At 42.3% G+C, this 22,425-nt stretch overlaps 1 protein-coding gene across 1 annotated transcript in view; it reads left to right on the top strand.

The window, feature by feature from the left end:
• The window catches only part of Ppm1h (protein phosphatase, Mg2+/Mn2+ dependent 1H), a 265,919-nt gene that overhangs the window by 90,540 nt on the left and 152,954 nt on the right, over nucleotides 1-22,425 (top strand). The window lies entirely within an intron of this gene.

The following is a 22,425-nucleotide window of genomic DNA, read 5'->3' as shown; positions in this document are numbered from 1 at the left end:
AGCTTGGTGAGCTGGTGCTTACATTTGTAACAAAGTAAAGAAATCACCTTTCTATATAGAGTTGTATACTTAATCTTTGGTGGATTCAAAGGAGCCACTTCTAGGTCTTTGTGAAAGCAGTGATCCAGAAGCTTCTGCTGAGGGGTGGAAATAGCTCCAGCTGTTGGCTCGGAGCCCTGCAACGACTTTGCCCGGTTCTTTCCGTTGCCTATTCATAGAGTTGTTCAGTTGGAGCCTGTGCCTGACACTGTTCCAAATTAATATTTGTTTCAGTTGGCCTAAAGCCCTTGCAGCCCACGGGGTGGCCTTGCAGACTGAATGCCCTCCTGTTAATCAACCACAAAGCATGTCTCCTCTCTCTAGTTTCTGGAGAATAAAGCCGACATATCCTCAGAAAGTTCTGAAGAATCCCTCAAAAAAGGATAGGGAACAGTCAGCAGATTATTGACAGTCTCTATCCATCAGCAGATTATTAATCCTATGGAGAACTATTCCTTGGGAAAACCAGGGGACAGTGAACCGAATGTGAACCGAATGTGACTATTCTAATAATCTTAAGGATATTTTTGTACAAAAAAAATATTTTATAGAATTTTAAAAGATCTAAGAATCTCTTCTTAGTCTAAAAAAAATGGTGTCTTTTTACATTTAGGCTTAGAAAATAAGAGTACTGATTAATTTTACAAGTACTAGCTCATTTTAGAGTTGGAAAACACAGTGACCAAGGGATTCACCAGTTGTACTGTGTCAGGGCAGAAGGAAACATTGTGTTAGGCCCATCCCAAAGAACCAGAATCAAGGGTGTTAATGGGCAAGATAGAATAATCATGGCTAGGGATACAGGCTCTAGGGTAAGATGGCCCGGTGCAATCTACCACTTTCTGATATTTAATTTTGGGAGAGTTATTTATTATTTTAGCCTTACTTTTCTATTGCATAAATAGGGATATTAACAGGCGGGTTAAATATATGAAATCCAATAGTCTGTGGACAACTTTGAGCCAGTGTCTTAATTAATAAATCCCTAATAAATGTTAGTGACAATTATCCCAAGGGCAACTCTTCTTCTGTCACTGCATGGATAAGGTCCAGTGAATTTCATGTTTGTTCACTTGTGAATTGGAGATTGTACAACTCCTTTCACTCCTACTTGACAGGATTATTTTGAGAATTTGGCTGTTATGGGAAAGGGCTCAGAAAATGTAAGGCATTAATGATAATGGAGTGTGAGTGTCAGTGACTTAATGTTGTTCTTTCCTCCGGTATTTCTTCCCTGCCACAGGGAAATACAGTGATTTCTCCAAAAACAAGTCAATGTGGAATTTGTCCTAAGGCCAGTTAGTGATGGCATTTTTTTCCTTTTTGCCAACTAAGTTCCTTCTAGAAATGGAGCCAGGGGTGATGTTTACCTTCCTGTCCATAAAAACTGTGGAGCTCGTGTGATAAACTTTAGGGTGGAACCCTGTCCCTGCTCTATGATGGCTCTGAATCTCTGTGGGGTCCATGCCTCAGGAGGCAGCAATGTGGTACTGGGCAAAGTGAGCAGAGCCTGGGCCTCCATTTCCTGCCTCAGCCTCAGTAGCTTCCCTCGTATCTGCCTTATGTGGTAGGCTTCTTATTAGAGTTTCAGGCAGGAGCTGGGCTTCCTTTTATTTTTCATTGTGGTCTACAGCATGAATATACATAAAATTATTGACATACATAAAATTTGTCATTACATGGTGTACAGTTTTAGGTGTACAGTTTAGTGACATTGACTATATCCATGTATTTATGCCATCATCATCAGGATCCAATTCCGGAACTTTTTCCTCTTCTCAAACTGAAGCTTTGTGTACTTGAGACACTAACCACACACCCCCTCCCATTCTTCCTTCCCCTGATTCCTTGACAACCACTTTTTATATTTTTTTCTTCATGAATTTAACCACTCTAAGTACCTCATAAGTAGAATGGTGTAATATTGGTCTTTTTTATGTCTGTCTCTTTTCACTTAGGGTTCCTGTCATCGGGGTTCATCCATGTTGCCTCGTGAGTCTAAACTTCCATCTTATGGGTATCTCACATTCTGTTATCCATTCATCCATTTATGGAGGCTTGAGATGTTTTCACCTTTTGTCTATTGTGAATAATAAGGCTTTTATGAACATGGGTGCACCAATATCTCTTCAAGTTACTGCTTTCAGTTCTTTCATACATAGGAGGCAAGTAGAATTGCTAGGTTATGTGGTAATTCTGTTTAATTTTTTTTTATGGTAATTCTGTTTTCCAGTCACTGCACCATTTTACATTCCCACCAACAATGCCTCAGGGTTCTTACATACACTTGTTATTTTCTATTTTTTTTTTTTTAATTAATTTTTATTGTAGGTTGTTCAAAACATTACATAGTTTTTGATATATCATAATTCACACTTTGATTCAAGTGGGATATGAACTCCCATTTTTACCCCATATACAGATTGCAGAATCACATCAGTTGCACATTGATTTACATATTGCCATTCTGGAGTCTGTTGTATTCTGCTGCCTTTCCCATCCTCCGCTATCCCCCCTCCCCCCTCCCCTCCCCTCTTCTCTCTCTACCCCCTCTACTGTACTTCATTTCTCCCCCTTATATTTTCCCTCCTTTCCCCTCACTTCCTCTTGTATGTAATTTTGTATACCCCTGAGGGTCTCCTTCCATTTACATGCAATTTCCCTTCTCTCTCCCTTTCCCTCCCACCTCTCATCCCTGTTTAATGTTAATCTTCTTCTCATGCTCTTCTTCCCTACTCTGTTCTTAGTAACTCTCCTTATATCAAAGAAGACATTTGGCATTTGTTTTTAAGGGATTGGCTAGCTTCACTTAGCATAATCTGCTCTAATGCCATCCATTTCCCTCCAAATTCTATGATTTTGTCATTTCTTAATGCAGAGTAATACTCCATTGTGTATAAATGCCACATTTTTTTTATCCATTCGTCTATTGAAGGGCATCTAGGTTGGTTCCACAGTCTTGCTATTGTGAATTGTGCTGCTATGAACATGGATGTAGCAGTGTCCCTATAGTGTGCTCTTTTTAGGTCTTTAGGGAATAGACCGAGTAGTGGAATAGCTGGATCAAATGGTGTTTCCATTCCGAGCTTTCCAAGAAATCTCCATACTGCTTTCCAAATTGGCCGCACCAATTTGCAGTCCCACCAGCAATGTACAAGAGTACCCTTTTCTCCACATCCTCGCCAGCACTTGTTGCTGTTTGACTTCCTAATGGCTGCCAATCTTACTGGAGTGAGATGGTATCTTAGGGTGGTTTTGATTTGCATTTCTCTGACTGCTAGAGATGGTGAGCATTTTTTCATATACTTGTTGATTGATTGTATGTCCTCCTCTGAGAAATTTCTGTTCAGGTCCTTGGCCCATTTGTTGATTGGGTTATTCGTTATCTCATTGTCTAATTTTTTTAGTTCTTTGTATATTCTGGATATTAGGGCTCTGTCTGAAGTGTGAGGAGTAAAGATTTGTTCCCAGGACGTAGGCTCCCTATTCACCTCTCTTATTGTTTCTTTTGCTGAGAAAAAACTTTTTAGTTTTAGTAAGTCCCATTTGTTGATTCTAGTTATTAACTGTTGTGCTATGGGTGTCCTATTGAGGAATTTGGAGCCCGACCCCACAGTATGTAGATCATAGCCAACTTTTTCTTCTATCAGACGCCATGTCTCTGATTTGATATCAAGTTCCTTGATCCACTTTGAGTTAACTTTTGTGCATGGCGAGAGAAAGGGATTCAGTTTCATTTTGTTGCATATGGATTTCCAGTTTTCCCAACACCATTTGTTGAAGATGCTATCCTTCCTCCATTGCATGCTTTTAGCCCCTTTATCAAATATAAGATAGTTGTAGTTTTGTGGATTGGTTTCTGTGTCCTCTATTCTGTACCATTGGTCCACCTGCCTGTTTTGGTACCAGTACCATGCTGTTTTTGTTACTATTGCTCTGTAGTATAGTTTGAAGTCTGGTATAGCTATGCCGCCTGATTCACATTTCCTGCTTAGAATTGTTTTTGCTATTCTGGGTCTTTTATTTTTCCATATGAATTTCATGATTGCTTTCTCTATTTCTACAAGAAATGCCGTTGGGATTTTGATTGGCATTGCATTAAACCTATAGAGAACTTTTGGTAATATCGCCATTTTGATGATGTTACTTCTACCTATCCATGAACAGGGTATATTTTTCCATCTTCTAAGATCTTCTTCTATTTCTCTCTTTAGGGTTCTGTAGTTTTCATTGTATAAGTCTTTCACCTCTTTTGTTAGGTTGATTCCCAAGTATTTTATTTTCTTTGAGGATATTGTGAATGGGGTGGTTGTCCTCATTTCCATTTCAGAGGATTTGTTGCTGATATACAGGAATGCCTTTGATTTATGCGTGTTGATCTTATAGCCTGCCACTTTGCTGAATTCATTTATTAGCTCTAATAGTTTCTTTGTAGACCCTTTTGGGTCTGCTAGGTATAGAATCATGTCATCTGCAAATAGTGATAATTTGAGTTCTTCTTTTCCTATTTTTATGCCTTTAATTTCTTTCGTCTGTCTAATTGCTCTGGCCAGTGATTCGAGAACTATGTTGAACAGAAGTGGTGAGAGAGGGCATCCCTGTCTTGTTCCAGATTTTAGAGGGAACGCCTTCAGTTTTTCTCCATTCAGAATGATGCTAGCCTGAGGCTTAGCATAGATTGCTTTTACAATGTTGAGGTATGTTCCTGTTATCCCTAGTTTTTCTAGAGTTTTGAACATAAAGGGATGCTGTACTTTGTCGAATGCTTTTTCCGCATCTATCGAGATGACCATATGGTTCTTATTTTTAAGCCTGTTGATGTGGTGAATAACATTTATTGATTTCCGTATATTGAACCAACCTTGCATCCCAGGGATAAATCCTACCTGATCATGGTGCACAATTTTTTTGATATGTTTTTGTATCCGGTTCGCAAGAAGTTTATTGAGGATTTTTGCATCTAGGTTCATTAGAGATATTGGTCTGTAGTTTTCTTTCTTTGAAGTGTCTTTGTCTGGTTTAGGAATCAGGGTGATGTTGGCCTCATAGAATGAATTTGGAAGTTCTCCCTCTTTTTCTATTTCCTTAAATAGCTTGAAAAGTATTGGTGTTAATTCCTCTTTAAAGGTTTTGAAAAACTCTGCTGTATACCCATCCGGTCCTGGGCTTTTCTTAGTTGGTAGTCTTTTGATGGTATCTTCTATTTCCTCAATTGATATTGGTCTGTTTAGGTTGTCAATATCCTCTTGGCTCAATCTGGGCAAATCATATGACTTAAGAAATTTATCGATGCCTTCACTATCTTCTATTTTATTGGAGTATAAGGATTCAAAATAATTTCTGATAATCTTCTGTATTTCTGAAGTGTCTGTTGTGATATTGCCTTTTTCATCCCGTATGCTGGTAATTTGAGTTCTCTCTCTTCTTCTCTTTGTTAGCGTGGCTAAGGGTCTGTCGATTTTATTTATTTTTTCAAAGAACCAACTTTTAGTTTTGTCAATTTTTTCAATTGTTTCTTTCGTTTCGATTTCATTAATTTCAGCTCTGATTTTAATTATTTCTTGTCTTCTACTTCTTTTGCTGTTTTTTTGCTCTTCTTTTTCTAGGATTTTGAGTTGAAGTATTAGATCATTTATTTGTTGGTTTTTTCTTTTTTTAAGGAATGAACTCCAAGCAATAAATTTTCCTCTTAGAACTGCTTTCAATGTGTCCCATAGATTCCGATATGTTGTGTCTGTGTTTTCATTTATCTCTAAGAATTTTTTAATTTCCTCCTTGATGTCTTCTATAACCCATTGATCATTCAGTAACCTATTGTTCATTCTCCAAGTGATGCATGATTTTTCCTTACTTCTTTTATTGTTGATTTTCAATTTCATTCCATTATGATCAGATAATATGCATGGTATTATCTCTACTCCTTTATATTGTCTAATAGTTGCCCTGTGACATAATATATGATCTATTTTTGAGAAGGATCCATGTGCTGCTGAGAAAAAAGTGTAACTGCTTGATGTTGGGTGGTATATTCTATATATGTCAATTAAGTCTAGGTTATTAATTGTGTTATTAAGCTCTATAGTTTCCTTATTCAACTTTTGTTTGGAAGATCTGTCCAGTGGTGAGAGAGGTGTGTTGAAGTCTCCCATGATTATTGTATGGTGGTCTATTAGACTCTTGAACTTGAGAAGAGTTTGTTTGATGAACATAGCTGCACCATTGTTTGGGGCATATATATTTATAATTGTTATGTCTTGTTGGTGTATGGTTCCCTTGAGAAGTATGTAGTGTCCCTCTTCATCCCTTTTGATTAACTTTGGCTTGAAATCTATTTTATTTGAAATGAGTATGGACACTCCTGCTTGTTTGCGAAGTCCATATGAGTGATATGATTTTTCCCAACCTTTCACCTTCAGTCTATGTATGTCTTTTCCTATCAGATGTGTCTCCTGAAGGCAGCATATTGTTGGGTCTTGTTTAGTGATCCATTCTGCTAGCCTGTGTCTCTTAATTGGTGAGTTTAAGCCATTAACATTTAGAGTTATTATTGAGATATGGTTTGTTCTTCCAGCCATATTTGTTTATTTATGTTACTAAACATGGTTTGTTTTCCTCTTTAATTATTCCCCCCCACCTTTACTGTACTACCTCCCGCTGTTGGTTTTCATTGATATTTTCCATTTCCTCTTCCTGTAATATTTTGCCGAGGATGTTTTGAAGAGCTGGTTTTCTAGCTGCAAATTCTTTTAACTTTTGTTTATCATGGAAGGTTTTAATTTCATCTTCCATCCTGAAGCTTAATTTCGCGGGATACACAATTCTTGGTTGGAACCCCTTTTCTTTCAACGTTTGAAATATGTTATTCCAGGATCTTCTAGCTTTCAGAGTCTGTGTTGAAAGATCAGCTGTTATCCTGATTGGTTTACCCCTAAATGTAATCTGCTTCCTTTCTCTTGTAGCTTTTAAAATTCTCTCCTTATTCTGTATGTTGGGCATCTTCATTATAATGTGTCTAGGTGTGGCTCTCTTATGATTTTGTACATTCGGCGTCCTGTAGGCTTCTAGGATTTGGGATTCTGTCTCATTCTTCAAGTCTGGGAAGTTTTCTCGTATTATTTCGTTGAATAGATTGGTCATTCCTTTGGTTTGGACCTCAATACCTTCCTGTATCCCCATGACCCTTAAGTTGGGTCTCTTTATGTTATCCCATATTTCTTGAATGTTCTGCTCATGGTTTCTTAACAGCTTTGCTGAGCTGTCTATGTTCTTCTCCAGTTGAAATACTTTGTCTTCATTGTCTGATGTTCTATCTTCTAAGTGTTCTACTCTGCTGGTAGTATTCTCAATTGAGTTTTTAAGTTGGTTTATTGTTTCCTGCATTTCCAGGATTTCTGTTTGTTTGTTTTTTATAACCTCTATCTCCCTGTATAATTGATCTTTTGCTTCTTGGATTTGTTTGTGTAATTTATTGTCGAAGTGGTCGAAGTGGTCTTTCATTGTCTGATTTTGCTGTCTAATGTCTTCCTTGAGACTCCAGATCATCTGAAGCATGTATATCCTGAATTCTTTATCTGACATTCCATCTGCTGCAGATATTACCTCTTCTAAAGTTGAGTTGACCTGCATTGCTTGTGGTCCTTTCTTTCCTTGTCTTTTCATACTGATCGCGTTTCGTTCTTCTGGTAGCCACGCCCCCGTATCTGGTGCAAGAGACCTCAGTTGTCAGCACTGGTGGGGGCTGTAGCTGGGAGACCCGCGCCGCGCGGCTCCCGCCGGCTCCTGCATCAGCGCCGCCTCAGCTCCCGCCGGTTCCCGTGCCGCTGCCGCGGTTCCCGCCAGCTCCGTCCGGCTCCCTCGCCGCTCCTGCTAATTTAGAGTCCGCTGGGAAGGAATCTCTTTGGCCGATCTTTGGTGACTTCCCCTCTCTGCTATGGCGGGCCCCTGGCTCCTTGCAGGAGTGACCGAAGGGAGAGGTGGAACTGGCTTGTCTCTGGTCTGATATAATCTCTGGTTTTAGATCCCAGTTCGCTAATTCATAGAGGCTTGGTTAGATTTCCTTCCCATCCTCTCAAGGTGGGGAGCCCTTTCCTGGGTGGGCAGGGCCGTTAGCAGAGCCGGAAGGGCACGTGCCTTCTGTCGGGCCAGGCGGGGACCCTTCTGGCTGCGCTGGGCCGCCGGGGGCTCCCTCAGCGCCAGGCAGATGGCGCCCGCGTGGCTAAGAGCCGGGTGGGGTAACCCTTCGCAGAGCGGGCGGGCCGCCAGGAGTGCCGGGATGGTGGGAGCTGTCTGCCGGCCGGGCAGGGACCCTTCTCGACGAGCAGGGCCGCTGGGGGCGCTTGTAAAGCCGGGCGGCTGCCGCCGCGTGTCTAAGACCCAGGCGAGCGGGGTGGCTGTTTGCAGGGCAAGAGCGGGACCGGCAGGGTAGCCGGGATGGCGGAAACTGTCTGTTGGCCGGGCAGGGACCCTTCTCGCCGAGCAGGGTCGCCGGGGGCGCTTGTAAAGCCGGGCGGCTGCAGCCTCGTGGCTAAGAACCAAGCGGGCGGGCTAGCTGTTTGCAGAACAAGAGCGGAATGGCGGGAGCTGTCTGCCGGCAGGGCGGGGACCCTTCTCGCCGAGCAGGGTCGCCGGGGGCGTTTGTAAAGCCGGGCGGCTGCAGCCTCGTGGCTAAGAACCAAGCGGGCGGGGTGGCTGCTTGCAGAACAAGAGCGGAATGGCGGGAGCTGTCTGCCGGCAGGGCGGGGACCCTTCTCGCCGAGCAGGGTCGCCGGGGGCGCTTGTAAAGCCGGGCGGCTGCAGCCTCGTGGCTAAGAACCAAGCGGGCGGGCTAGCTGTTTGCAGAACAAGAGCGGAATGGCGGGAGCTGTCTGCCGGCAGGGCGGGGACCCTTCTCGCCGAGCAGGGTCGCCGGGGGCGCTTGTAAAGCCGGGCGGCTGCAGCCTCGTGGCTAAGAACCAAGCGGGCGGGGTAGCTGCTTGCAGAACAAGAGCGGAATGGCGGGAGCTGTCTGCCGGCAGGGCGGGGACCCTTCTCGCCGAGCAGGGCCGCCGGGGGTGCTTGTAAAGCCGGGTGTCTGCAGCGGCGTGGCTAAGGACCAGCCGGGTGGGGTGGCTGTTCGCCGGGCGAAAGCAGGGCCGCCAGGGTAGCCGGGATGGCGGGCGCTGTCTGCTGGCTGGGCGGGGACCCTTCTGCCGCGCTGCTCTGGGCCGCCTGCCGCTTGCAGAAGCGGCGGGTGGCCGCGGGATTGGACTCTGAGCCCGCGCTGCCAGTCAAGTTTCACTTGTTTGGGGCAAACTGTCACGTCTAATAAACTTACTAATTCTCGGCAGGTCTCCTTTCAACGGAATTTTGCTAGAAGATCCTCAGTAGGTAGAATGTAGCTGTTTTAATTGGTGTTTCTGATCCCGTTAATGTGGAGATATTGAAAGTGCAGCTTCCTCGCCGGCCGCCATGTTGGATCCCCTCTATTTTTTTTTTAATAATGGTTTTGCCAATGGGTATGAAGTGATATTTCATTATAGAATTGATTTACATTTCCCTCATGATAAATGATGTATTTTTATGTGCTTATTGGCCTTTTATACACCTTCTTTAGAGACACATCTATTCGAGTCTTTTGCACATTTTTTAAGTTGGATTGTCCTTTTTTTGTTTACTTTTTAAAAGATTGCAAACTATGATCTAGTGTGCAGATCAATCACTGAGCACTTGCTGTGTACGAGGAATGAGATGCTGGGAGTTCAGCAGGGAATGAAACAGACTACAATTCCTACCCACAGGCCACTGACATCTATTGAGAGAAATGGTTGGAATACACGGTGTGCCAGATGACAGATGCAGTGGGGGAAATGGAATAGGAAAGCAGGACTCTAGGAAATGGGGAAACATGGAAGCAGGATTCTAGGAAGTATGAGGTTCTAGGGGGAGCTGTGGAAAGCAGCTGAGAAGGTAACATGGGCATCTATCTGGAGGAAGAACATTTTAGCATTCTGGGCAATTATGAAGCCCACGAGGTGGGAGCAGGCCCTGTGTTCTTGATAATGAGCAAGGAGGCCATGGAAGTGGGGTGCAGCAATCTGGCAGGTTTTTGAAGGTCATGGTCAGGTTTGGGGCTTCTATTTTGAATGAGCAGTTTATTAGCAAAGGACACTGGATACTCCTTTTTTAATATTTATTTTTTAGTTGTAATTGAACACAATAACTTTATTCTATTTATTTATGTGGTGCTGAGGATCGAACCCAGGACCTTACATGCTAGGTGAGTGCTCTACCACTGAGCCACCAGCCCAGCCCAACTGGATACTCTCTAAAGAGGCCAGTAGTTTTTCCCACCTAGAAGGTCCCCTGAAAAGTAAAACTCAAATGCAGTAGCACTTAAGGAAACATAGTGAGATTACAGGGCCTAGGTCTTTTGCACAGTCAGGTAACTACAGATAATGATAATGATGTACAATGTATTTCAAAATAGCTTAAAGAATGGATATTGAGAGTTACAGGGCCCAGAGCAAAAAAGCATCTATGGGAGACAAGTTCCCCCCTTGAATCTGTTCCTTCACCCAACAAACACAGTTGAGCACTGGGTCTGCATATTGAGCCCTGGGATAAGGAGATGAGCTCCATATAGCTCCAGTCTGCCTACTGCTGGAGGAGAAAGTCAGTAAGCAGTGACACTATCGTGTGGTGAGTTTTGATAAAGATTAAAAATCCCAGTGTGTATGGAAGCCCACCTCACATCATGAACTGGTAGTTTTAGAAACAGTCAAGAGGGAGATAGATCAGATTAGGGAAGATTTCCTACAGAAAAGTGAGTCTTCAAAGCCATGGTTTTAACCAGCTGTAATCCCAGTGGCTCTAGTGGCTGAGACAGGGAGTTCAAAGCCAGCTTCAGCAACAGTGTGGTACTAAGCAACTGAATGAGACCCTATCTCTAAGTAAAATACAAAATAAGACTGGGGATGTGTTTCAGAGGTCGAGTCTCCTGAGTTCAACCCCTGGTACCCTCCACCCCCACCAGAAAAGCTATGGTCTTAAAAAGTAAACAAGAGGGCTGGGGTGTAGCTCAGTGATAAGAGCACTTGCTTGGCATATGCAAAATCCTGGGTTGAATGCCCTGCACTGCAAAGAAAAAGGGAAAGGTAAAAAGGAAATTTGAATAGCTATTAACCAATCAAATATAAGAAAAGGGAGATGAGGAACATGCCTAGGCAGAGGCAGGTTGGCATGAGAGATGTGACACATGCCTTCTGTTGTTTCAGAGCACATGTGGTCACTTGGAGGGTGGTAAGGCAGGAACAAGCAAGTGAAACAAGCAAGTTTCACACATGACAGTTACCAGATGCCACAATAAGCTGGAGTTTTAACCAAATGATTTTAGACAAGGGGACACTAAATCAAGACAGTAGTAGTTGAGGTGGGTAGCTGAGCTGGGACGTCCAGCAGTGCAGACTGGAAGGTGCGGTTGCCAGTTGAGAGGGAGATTCTGGTGCAGAAATCCAGGGAAGAAACCATGAAGGCTTAAAATGAGGCAGCGATGAAGTGAGGGACAGGCTCAGAAGAGATGATGTGAGAGACAGCAATTGAGAGGATCAGTTGACCGGCTGCTTGAGGCAGGGAGGAGGTGAGGATGGCAGGCCCCAAGCAGTGTATGTTGGGCCAGAGGAGGTGCAGGTGGAAAGGTGGGGACGTGCAGAGAGGGCAGCCAGAACTTTGAGGATATTAATTCTGCCTTTCTAGGCAAAAGTGTTTCATAGGAAGAAATAAAAGGTTTGGAGCTTAAGAACATGTCTAAAGAGGTTTAGATCTCAGCGGTTCCAAGAGTTGAAGTTGAAGATGTGACTGATATCACAAAACAGGAAAAATTCAAAAACAAAAATAATACAAAGTAAAAACCTGGTGCCAAGGGCTTTCTAGAAGTTCCAAGAAGTGAGGGGAGTTGTAAGGAGGTGGGTAACTCTGCCACGGGCCACAGAAAGTTCAAGAAAGATAAGAATGGAAAAGCTGTCACATAATATCATGAGCAAAAGTGGAACAACAGGACAAATAGCAACTTACCAGTAGGCACTTACCAGTAGGCACAGAGTTACTGGCTTTGAAGAATAGCAAAAGAAGATGGGTGGGCTCCATCCTGGAGGCATGTGCAAAATTTCTCCCTCCTTCCTTGACCTCTTTGTTCCCAACAAATTTAGTAAAATCACAATATGCATTTCCATAAGACTTCTTTCATGAATGATTGTAGAAAACCTAAAATTTCCTGTCAAATAACATAAAATTCACAGTGAAAGGAATTGTCGTAGGAATGTTTTGTAGGAACTATCAGTGATGTGCACAACAATTCAGCAAAAGTGTGGCTATATTTGATGACATTTCTTATACTGAGTGGCAACAGGGTAGCTAGGTAGCGATGAGATGACTCTCAACTACAGATAATTATCATTTTGATAATTAAGATTTTAAGGCAACCTTAAGTCATTTCTCATGCCAACTCATGGATTTTTATCCCATGAATACAAGCCATCTTTTAGCCTAAGAAGTCAACTTAAGCCTTCTAATTTCAAACATACAATCCTCTTAAAAATATTTTGGTGGATAAAATAATCAAGCATTATATTCTGCCTCTCCTGACTTTGGTGAGGATGTCCGGGGGCGGGTGTGTCATTTCCTGTATTTGGCTGCCTTACTTCTAAGAAAGAAAACAAATTGATGTCAAGTTCCATCTACATGAAAAGTAAAATGTCAGGGGTTGAAACTTAAAAGGAGAACAAATTTAAAAATTTTTAAATGTTAAGCTTAGTAGTACTATAGCCTCAAGGAGCTATGGTTGAATTACTTTCTTCTCCCTTTCAACTACTCTGCAATCCATCTAAGTTTGGTTGTTTTTTAATTAAGAGATTAGTGATAGGATTCATAAGAAATAAGTCAAAGCATCTCTTTTAAGGAATAAGGTACATGAGTTTTGAGATCTCTGATCACATGGATGCACAATGCAGTAGATAAGGTTTTTCTCAATGACAAGTGAAGGTGAAACTTTTCTTGTGCCTGAATTAATTCTGGCTATTTTATGTGTGATGAGCCATAAGCCTCTTAACCATTCCTCTACTCTAGCTACTCACTTAAGGAGTAGGATGAGTAGCCAGGAGGAAGGAAACCTAAAATGCTAGCATTCCCACAATCACTTTCATAAGACTGCCCCTTAGGAAAGATGCCATAAGCTAACTGAGGAGAACACACTGTTCCCAGTAGCCTCTTGCTCCCACTGAAAGCCTTTTCATTTCACAGACCAAGACTTGTGGGAATTTATGAGCATCTCTAGGTTTTCTTTCCTTTGGTTTTGAAAGGTTGTAAAGAGTTATTTATCATAGTGAATACCACGCACAAGTAGTCAGAGCTTTTCCAAGAGCTTTTGCCTCTCAGTTCCCAACTATCTTAGTCCTTCTGAGAATGAGATAAAAAGGGGAGAATACCAAGAGATGATTTCTGTAAGGAAGGAGAGAGTTCACACTTATGGGTATGTAACAACCTTAGTATTAAGAGAAGAAGTGCAGAGCTAGGGATATAGCTCAGTTGGTAGAGTGCTTGCCTTGCATGCACAAGGCCCCAGGTTCAATCCCCAGCACCACAAAAAAAAAAGAAGTGTATGTCTGTATGTGAGATGCTTGGGTGGGAATAGTCAGGGTACTGTGGCAGTCACCAGAACACCCTGGCCCCTGCCATGAGTGACTCCATATTTGGAACATATTGTCTTTGGCTTGAGACTAGACTCTCATGGACCATGCATTCCAAGTCTATCTCCTTGAGAGTACCCTTATGCTGTTTTAGTCAAAACACATCAAAGTGTGTGGTTTCAGTATGTTAGTTCAGTGTCTGATTACAATAACAGGAGATGGCTGTGTCAGCATCAGGCCAAGTTCATCAGCAGGGGAGAGGGAAGCTGATTATCTTTCTCAGTAGCCCATGGGGCAGCACTGTGGGAACTCAAGGCAAGTGGGACCAAACTGGGACAGGGAGAGTAAAAGGAAAGGGAAAGGGGGCTCATTCAACTCTGAACTAAAGGTCTGCCGCCTTTCCATCCATTTTCTGAAAAAGGAACTCTTTCAACTCCAAAATATGAAAGGAAAGCTGCCTCTGGTTCCACGTGGCAGTCTTCCTGGAACACTGGACACTCATATCTGCTGGTCCGCTCCCTGAGACCATGTCAGCTATAAAAAGCAATAAGAGTGACCTTTTATTCATCTCTCCATGTTTACTCTAAATTTTCACTTTGTTCTGTGTGTGTCAAGAAGATGTAAACTTTCTCTGCTTTTTTTTTTTTTTTTTTTTTTAAGCCGGAGGGCAATGATTTCCTTTAGAACTCTTATCTCTTGGGCCCAGGGATGTAGAATTGTTGCCAGTGATTAAGAAGGATGACTTTACCACCAGGAATCAACAAGGCTGATGTCAGACAGAGTAATTGTAAAAGTTCCCACCTCCGTGGGTGTTGGTTTATCCTGAAGGCCAGGTTTGACCAAGATAGATGCAGTAGCTGAGACCACAACTAAAACTTGCTTCCACAGTAGATTTCTCCACTGTGGCAAATCTTCAGGCTACAAAATAAATAAATAAATAAACAATGTTGAGCTGGAAACTTCTCCTTGCTTCACTTGTAGTCTAACTTCCCACAGCGTTAGGTGGGAAGAATGCTGGAAAGGGCCATAACTCTTAAGATTTTTTTCTTTCTTTGCTCTTTCTCCTTCATCAGAGTCTTCTTTTATTTTTCAAATATAACACTTAGCATTCACGTGCCAGACACTGATCTTAGGACTTTGCCAGCATTGGTTCACTTAACCTCAGACTACAGAAGTCAATATGTATTGCTATTATTATTTCTGTTGTGCTCATGAATAAACTGAAGCACAGAGATTGACAGCAGGGATCCCAGGAAGTCTGGCCTCAGAGTCTAGATTTGAAACATGCTGTCTCCTTATACATTAGCAGTTGAAAAATGTAGCACCTTTTAATGTTGATATGTCTTCCTTCCTTCCCTCCCTTCCTTCCCTCCCTCCCTTTCTTCCCCTCTCCTCCCCTCCCCTCCTCTCCTCTTCTCTTTTCATTTTTATTTTGACACAGGGCCTCACTAAGTTGCTAAGGCTGACCTTGAACTTGAGATCCTGCTGCATCAGCCTCCTGCACCACTGCGATTATAGGCGTGCACCATTGTGCCCGGCTGATATGTATATTTCAATACCATTTGATAATATTTTCTCCTTTTTCCTTATCATTTCTCATTTCATCTGTGAGTTAAGTTAGAGGTGTCCCTTGTTGACTTCAAAATTGGGTAGCAGCTCTTCCTGACAGGTGAATTGTCCTTAGAGTACATAATTCTTGCTAAATTACAAAAAGACTAAAAGACTCTCATTCACATAAACCATGACAAGGATAAAAAAGCCTGATTGAATAACAAGTATCTCAGTTTGAATCCTGGATTTCCCACTTACTTGATGAGCTGCTTTTATGCAAGTTTCTTGACTTCACCAATACCTCATTTTCCTCATCTGTAAATCAGGGATAATAGTTTCTACCTCATAGTGTTAAAAATATGAAAAGTGCTTAGAATAGTGCCTGGCATGTGGTGCTTGACAAAAATTATCCAATGTCGTTATTATTATAATAGCAGCACTTACAGCTGCATTTCAGTATTATCATACAGTACTTATAGGGTTTTTTGTAACTAATTTAGGGAAAATTTGTTGATGTATAAGGTGATAGCTTGAGAACATTCCTAAAATAATTTGATTCTAGAATAAAACCAGAACACAACTTTGCAACAAAACTATTGCAAACTTCAGACTTGCTAACTCTGTGAAACTGGTATGTATCTAATAGTGTTCTAAAATATGAGACAAGCCAGATATGGTGACATGTGCTCAGCTACTTGGAAGGCTAAGGCAGGAGAACTGCTTAAGCCTGAGGCTTTGGGCCTAGCCTGGGCAACATAGTGAGATCCCATCTCTTTAAATAAGTAAATTAATTAATTAATTAAAATTGCAATTCAAAAATAAAAAATAAACTTATCCTATATCTTATTGTCTCATGAGAAGGAAACAGTATACTCATTGAAGTATATAAAATCAAGGGGTGTTTTCCCCCACATTGCGAGGCAAAATATCTAAATAAGTCAAAAAGAGAGGTATAGTAAAGAAGCAAACTATGGTCAAGGTTCCAAGTGGACAGTAATAGAATGTGGGCCCTAGAAGGTACTTTGATAGTTATTCAAATTCCTCCTCACCTTTCTTCCTCACTGATTTTATTCTTGCACTCAATGTGTGACAGTGAGGATCCAGTTAGAACAAGAGATTGAAAGTTTTATGGACAGAAGGCCTACCACAGATAATTTTGGACCCTGAATTATCATGTTGGCTGTGACCCCTTGAAAAGTGGCCAGAAATTTTATGCAAATCAAACCATATAATAGATTTTAGTGAGAACCAAGAAAACATGTACTCAATGTTTCCTTGCGAAAGGAGGGAGGCACCTGCATACCATACCCCTGAGGCAGGTTTTGTAAAATGAACCTCAAGATTTGAAGGTGGCAACTCTCATTTGTGATTCTGCCTTTACTCTATGTATACAGTCCCTCCCTTGTTCATGTGGTAGGGAAAAGAAGAGGGTCATAGAACGCATGGAGTACTTCTGTCCCCAATGGAAGGCATCCAGGGGACACCACTTCCCCCTCAAGACAGTTATTTCCATAGTAGCAGTCTCCAGACTGAAGTTAAAAACAATTTTTTGGAATGTATCCCCAATGTGCTTTTCATTCATTGAAACATAACCTTACTACTATATATCCATATAGTATATAATTACTTTACAATTGAAAGAATGCCATTAAAGTTTTAAAAATAATCCAGAGGCCTTATTTTCAAATAATAGCAGCCGACAATTTTATGGTGTTAATTATATTCCAGGCATTGTTCTGAGTCCCACCCCCCACACACCTCCACCCCCGCCACCCGCAGCACCTCATTTACCATTTTGCTGAGAGCAAAGGCTTCATGCTATCATTAGCTCATGTCTCAAGGCACAGCTCACCAGTAACAATAGCGAGTATAATTCCATATTTCAGCTGTCTCTTTGAGCGTTTCAATTCTTTTGACTAGATATGAATATCATCATTGTCAGACATGACTGTATTGTCATCGATGGGAGTTAAGAGTGCCAGAGCGGACAGGATCTTTATGTGCTCATCTCTTCAGTCAGCAATTTCTTTGCAGAAATGTTTTTCTAAAATCTTCTGTCCTCTCTGCAAGGCATAATTTCATTTAAAAATTAGCATTATACTGTTCTATACCACTTAGCTGGAAACAGGGTGGGTCACCGTACACCAGAGCACCCCCAGCTGCACATGCCCCCAGATGTTCCTATTACTGCCACCTGATGGCGCCAGAGTCAGAGTCTATGAGAAACACCAGTAAAGCTTAAATTCTGCATTTTAACTGTGAAAGGATGCCAATGTGTTGATTGATTGTTTTTAACACCCCCTGGGGTTTGTGTGCTCCTTGTGGAGAGCATCCTGGGGGAAGGGGGCGGAATGAAAAGGTTTTCCAGCCTTTAGAACTCTGTGCAGTGACTGGAAGAATGCAAAGCCCTCATTTCTTTAAGCTGCTGAAGACCTAAATCTCACTCTAGGTTTCCCGTGCTTCCTGCCTTGCATCTCAGTATCTCTATCCGCTGCACAGGAAACATCTGAGGTTGTCTAGAGCACCCCCTCCCGCCCCCATCTTCTTTGCCAGCACTTCTCAGGAGGTGGTGGTACCTCACTGCCACCCACATGGGTCTCTGATTTTTGGGGTCTGTGGATTACTCAGAGTTAAGATACACCTGGTGAGGCTCCTGTTTCGATAGGGCTAAAATGCAGACAGATGATTTTTGACATTTTTGGTTGGTTGTGTAGTTACAGCAGAAGCTGAATGGACACCACCTACTTATATAGGAAATTAGTTCGAATTAGCTCCTTGATCAGTGATAGATTTCTGCTCAGAGCACTCATATTTGTTGAAAAGCCCAGGACCCCTTTCCACTTGGGACATAATAAGCTCCAGCATTACAGATGATCTTGAAAATTGGGAAAAGACAATAAGCCATATTATTAAGCAGCTGTTTCTAGGACTTCTGAGAAAAGAGAATGTAACTTTGGGCCTACTTTAGAGAAAGCCTAAGAGAAACTGTACAATTTAAAAACACCTATCTTTGTCACCTTCTGGAACCTTCCTTTATCAGATTGTAGATACAATCCTCCGGAGAAGGGTATGCAAGTTGTAAATTTCATGGAAGACTAATTTTGTTGGTAAATGAAATAAGTTAGAATAACTGAAAAGCTGCTTATTGTTAATTTATATATGTTTATTTGAATTAAATAAAATTAAATATTCTTTTTAAACTTTTAGCACATGCTTGTAATCCTAGCTACTGAGGAGACTGACACAGGAGGATCACAAGTCAGAGCCCAGCCTTGTCAACTTAGTGAGACACTGTCTCAAAATGAGAAAAAAAAAAAAAAAAAGCTGGGGATGTGCATCCAAGGTAGCATGTTCCTGGATTCAATCCCTGATACCTCGTGGGGCGGTGGGGATGTTGTGAGTCATAAATTATTTCTACCAAAGTTGTTCAGTAAATTTTTCTGAAAGTAAAGTACATATTTCACTCATGTTAATTTGAAGCAACAATAAAGTAAACATTTGTTAAAATATAATATTGGTAAATTTGAAATTCATTTTGTCTAGATCATGTTGCTGTAAATCTGGAGGGTCTGGTTTTTTAGACGTAGAGCTTGGTTCTAAGCTGGTGCCCAGAGATGTTTTTAGATACTTATCAGGAGAGTAATGCGGAGTCAGTGCTGAAAAGTTGTAGCCATCAAATGATGACCCAGGACCTGTACACAGTTACTACCAAGCAGTAAACCAGCTTGAAATAATGCAAGCCACATTGACGTGCCAAAGGAGGCCTCAGAATAATGGAAGCTAGGGATATTACACAGAGTTGTGTGGCATTGGGAAGTTGGAAAAATTTCCTTATGTTGAGGTCAAAAGAACTGGATTCAAGTCCTACCTCTACCACAGACCAATGGTAGTATTTAAACTGTCCATGCCCTGATTTCACCATCAGTAAAAAATGGGATAATGGCCACTGTTATATGGGGGTGTTAGGGAGGTTATATACAGTAGGTGCTTGGTAGATGTTTTCTGAACTGGGACTTTGTATAGGAGAAGTAATTTGAAAACAAGAGTCCCACAGTGGAGCGAGACGAACACCCCATTTTGCAGGGTGAAGAGTGAAGAGGCAGCCTGGCCTCCCTCCTGGCCGGAGTCCCCTAGGCTGTCTGATAGTGAGATTAGGCAGTCACCATTGCTTCAGGGCATTGACTTCTCTCGTCATGGTGTTTCACAACATTCGTTTATTTGTTTTTTAGTATTACATGGTACAATTAGCTTTTTTCTTTTGGAATGCAGTTTTGTGAATTTTAACACGTGCATGGATGTGAATAATCACCACTACTGTCTGGATCCTTCAATGTTCCATCACAACATCTCTCCCCTGCCATCCTTTCTAGTCCCTGGCTCCCTCTAACCCAGGGTCATCTGAATATTGCATGCATGTTGTCCCCTCCTGTAGCACTGGGTGTGTTTTTTTGTTTTGTTTTGTTTTGTTTTTTTACCTAACACTCTGTCATACATGGTCCTATTCTTGATTATTAGTGTCAAGAGCTTGAGAACTGTTATATCTTATTCCCTGCTTTACCCTAAGTGCCCACAGGGAGCCTGGCATATAGGAGGGGAGACTCCAAGCCGGTCTTACAGGAATCAATCCTTACTGTCTGTGCCTCAGTTTCTTTATCTTCTTTCTTTATCTTCCTCCTCTTCCTTTTTCTTTCTTCTTTCTTCCTCCTCCTTTTTCCCCTGAAAAACAAGAAGGAAAAAAAAAAAGTCATTATTAAATTTGCTATTTAATTCAAAAAGCAGTTTTGGAGTTCACATATTTTAGTTGCCAGCATAGACACAGAAGAGAAGCACGAGCTTCAAAGTATTTGTTTTTGTTTGTCTGTCTGTCTGTCTGTCCTGTTTGCAGGGCTGGAGATTGAACCCAGGGCCTCTTGCCTGCTGGGCAAGTGCTCTACCACAGCCCCAGCTGTTATCCTTCTTTCAATAAGGAGATGAGAGAAGTTAAAGAACTTGCCCAAGATCACATGATAATAAATTCCAGAACTCAGGATTGTCTTGACCTGCAGCCTGGGGTTTTTCTATGTTAAGACATACTGTGAGAGAGAGAATTATTTTTTTCTCATTTGCAATTGCCTAAGTAAATCACCCCACTTTTAAGTAGCCATGGCGTGATGCTGTGTTGCCAGTGTCCTTTGCTGAGCATCTGTTCTCTAGCAGGCACTCCCTGGGAATTCCAGAGCAAGTGAGAGACACAGGAGTCTCTGGGACTACGAGTAATACCACCAACCACGGGATAAACACTGTGGCGGGGGGACATGCAGACGCCAGGGGGAGATCATGTTCCCACCCAAAACTGGAGGAAAATACTTTCTAAAGCAGAGAACCAGGATTGAGCGTTTCAGACAGAAGAAAAACATAGTTCTAGAGGTAATTGAGGGTTAGAAGAAAGGAAATGAGGGGTGCTCAGGACCACTGATGAAGAGCAAGAGATGCGCTCAAGTGTGAGTAGCTGCCAGATCATTTCAAGCTGGTAAGCGACGTCAGCATCCAGGACACTGAATGGTTGTTTAAGGGCAGGAGAAAGTCAGTAAAGGTTCTAGTCGACAAAACCATACAGGTGTGTTTACAGAGAAATAAGTTTTGAGATGCTCTAGAAATATCATGTTCTTGCACCTGGTGTTTCTACAAGCCTGTCTTGAGGCTCACAACTGGTGACAACTGGGTCACTCTGGTTGCCTTATTCCTGGCTTCAACCCCTGATGTCGATGAAGCCCTCAATGCTGTGTGACACTGGGGAGACACTCATTCCTCAAGGTTTTCGGGTCTGACTAGAAGCAAACCATCTGCTTACCTTGCAGCGGGCGATGGCATCGTTTTAAGGAGAGGTTGAGATAGGAGCAGCCCTCACAGCCTTTTCCATAGAAGCACTTGACCACTGAGCCACATCCCCAGCCCTGTTTTCTATTTTATTTAGAGACAGGGTCTCCCTGATTTGCTTAGTGCCTTGCCTTTGCTGAGGCTGGCTTTGAACTCATGATCCTCCTGCCTCCCAAGCCACCGTAATTATAAGCGTGTGTCCAGGGACCAGCAGTCCTGATGTTCTTTAAACTGTCTCCTGAAGCCATTCATCCATCTTTACACTGATGCTACTCTAACCTGGGTCCTCTTTGCCCTGTGACAGTGGCCTCCTGGCAGCACAGCTTTTGTGGTGCTGTCTGATGTAGAGCCAGTGCCATGCTTGAGGGGCCAGCCAGCGGGCTGAGGCTTCTGTCTCCAGCCTCTGACCTCAGCCTTACCTAGACCTCAAGGCCACTGTCCCTAGTGTGTCCGTATCACCAAGAACTTCCAGGAGGAGTGGCATTTGAGCTGAGTACTGGGGAAGTTAGGCAAAGAGGTAGAGAGTGGGGGTGGGATATTGGTGTGAGTGAGATTTTGAACAAGAGCTGGAACTTGAAGAGACCATCAGAGGCTACAGCAGAGATTTCAAACTGGGGGCCCACAGTTAGAAGCCAGCCCAAGAAGCAGGTTTTTAGGATAGTAAGAGAAATATCTATGATCAAGTTTTGTGTTTTAGTGGGGAAAAAACCCCAATGGTTGCAACTCAAGTTCCAGTGTAGAGACATGGATTACTGTGCCAAGTGCGTGCAAGTTAAGGAGCGCTTTCCCTCTGGGGAAGGCAGAGAGGGGGTAGTGTTGAGGGCTGAGGGCACGGACACAGGTACTGCCACCTCACAGTTGGTGACCTAGAGCAGTTCCTTGTTTTCCAACCGTGTAAAGTGGGTATAATAACCACACCTCACAGGGTAGTTATTTGTAAGACTAGAGGAAGAATTACGAGAGTTCATATTTGTAAAGCATTTCGAATGTTGCCTACTACTACGACCCAATTAAATGGTAGGTCGGTTAATCTAGACCCATAACTGGATGTTTCTCTGACTTTAGGGTCTTTCACTCTTGAACAGCTAAGCTGGAACCTAAGCACGTAAGGAGAGCTCATTTTGTGTTTGTAGTTCCCAAAATCCTACATCATGCTCAGTGTCCTAGGAGTACACGGACAATGTCCTAGGAGTACACAGACAATTTTGAAAACTCTTGATGAACTTAGTTTTATCTAGTTCAGGGGCTTTTTTTTTAAAAAAAAAAAAAAAAAAAAAAAAACATTTAAGTCTTTTCATCGACCAAAATCCTTGGTAAAGCC

This window comes from Callospermophilus lateralis, chromosome 4 (assembly GCF_048772815.1).
Source record: "Callospermophilus lateralis isolate mCalLat2 chromosome 4, mCalLat2.hap1, whole genome shotgun sequence".
Lineage (NCBI taxonomy): Eukaryota > Metazoa > Chordata > Mammalia > Rodentia > Sciuridae > Callospermophilus > Callospermophilus lateralis.
The sequence above is the reverse complement of the archived record's forward strand: the minus strand, read 5'-3'. Positions and strand labels throughout refer to the sequence as shown.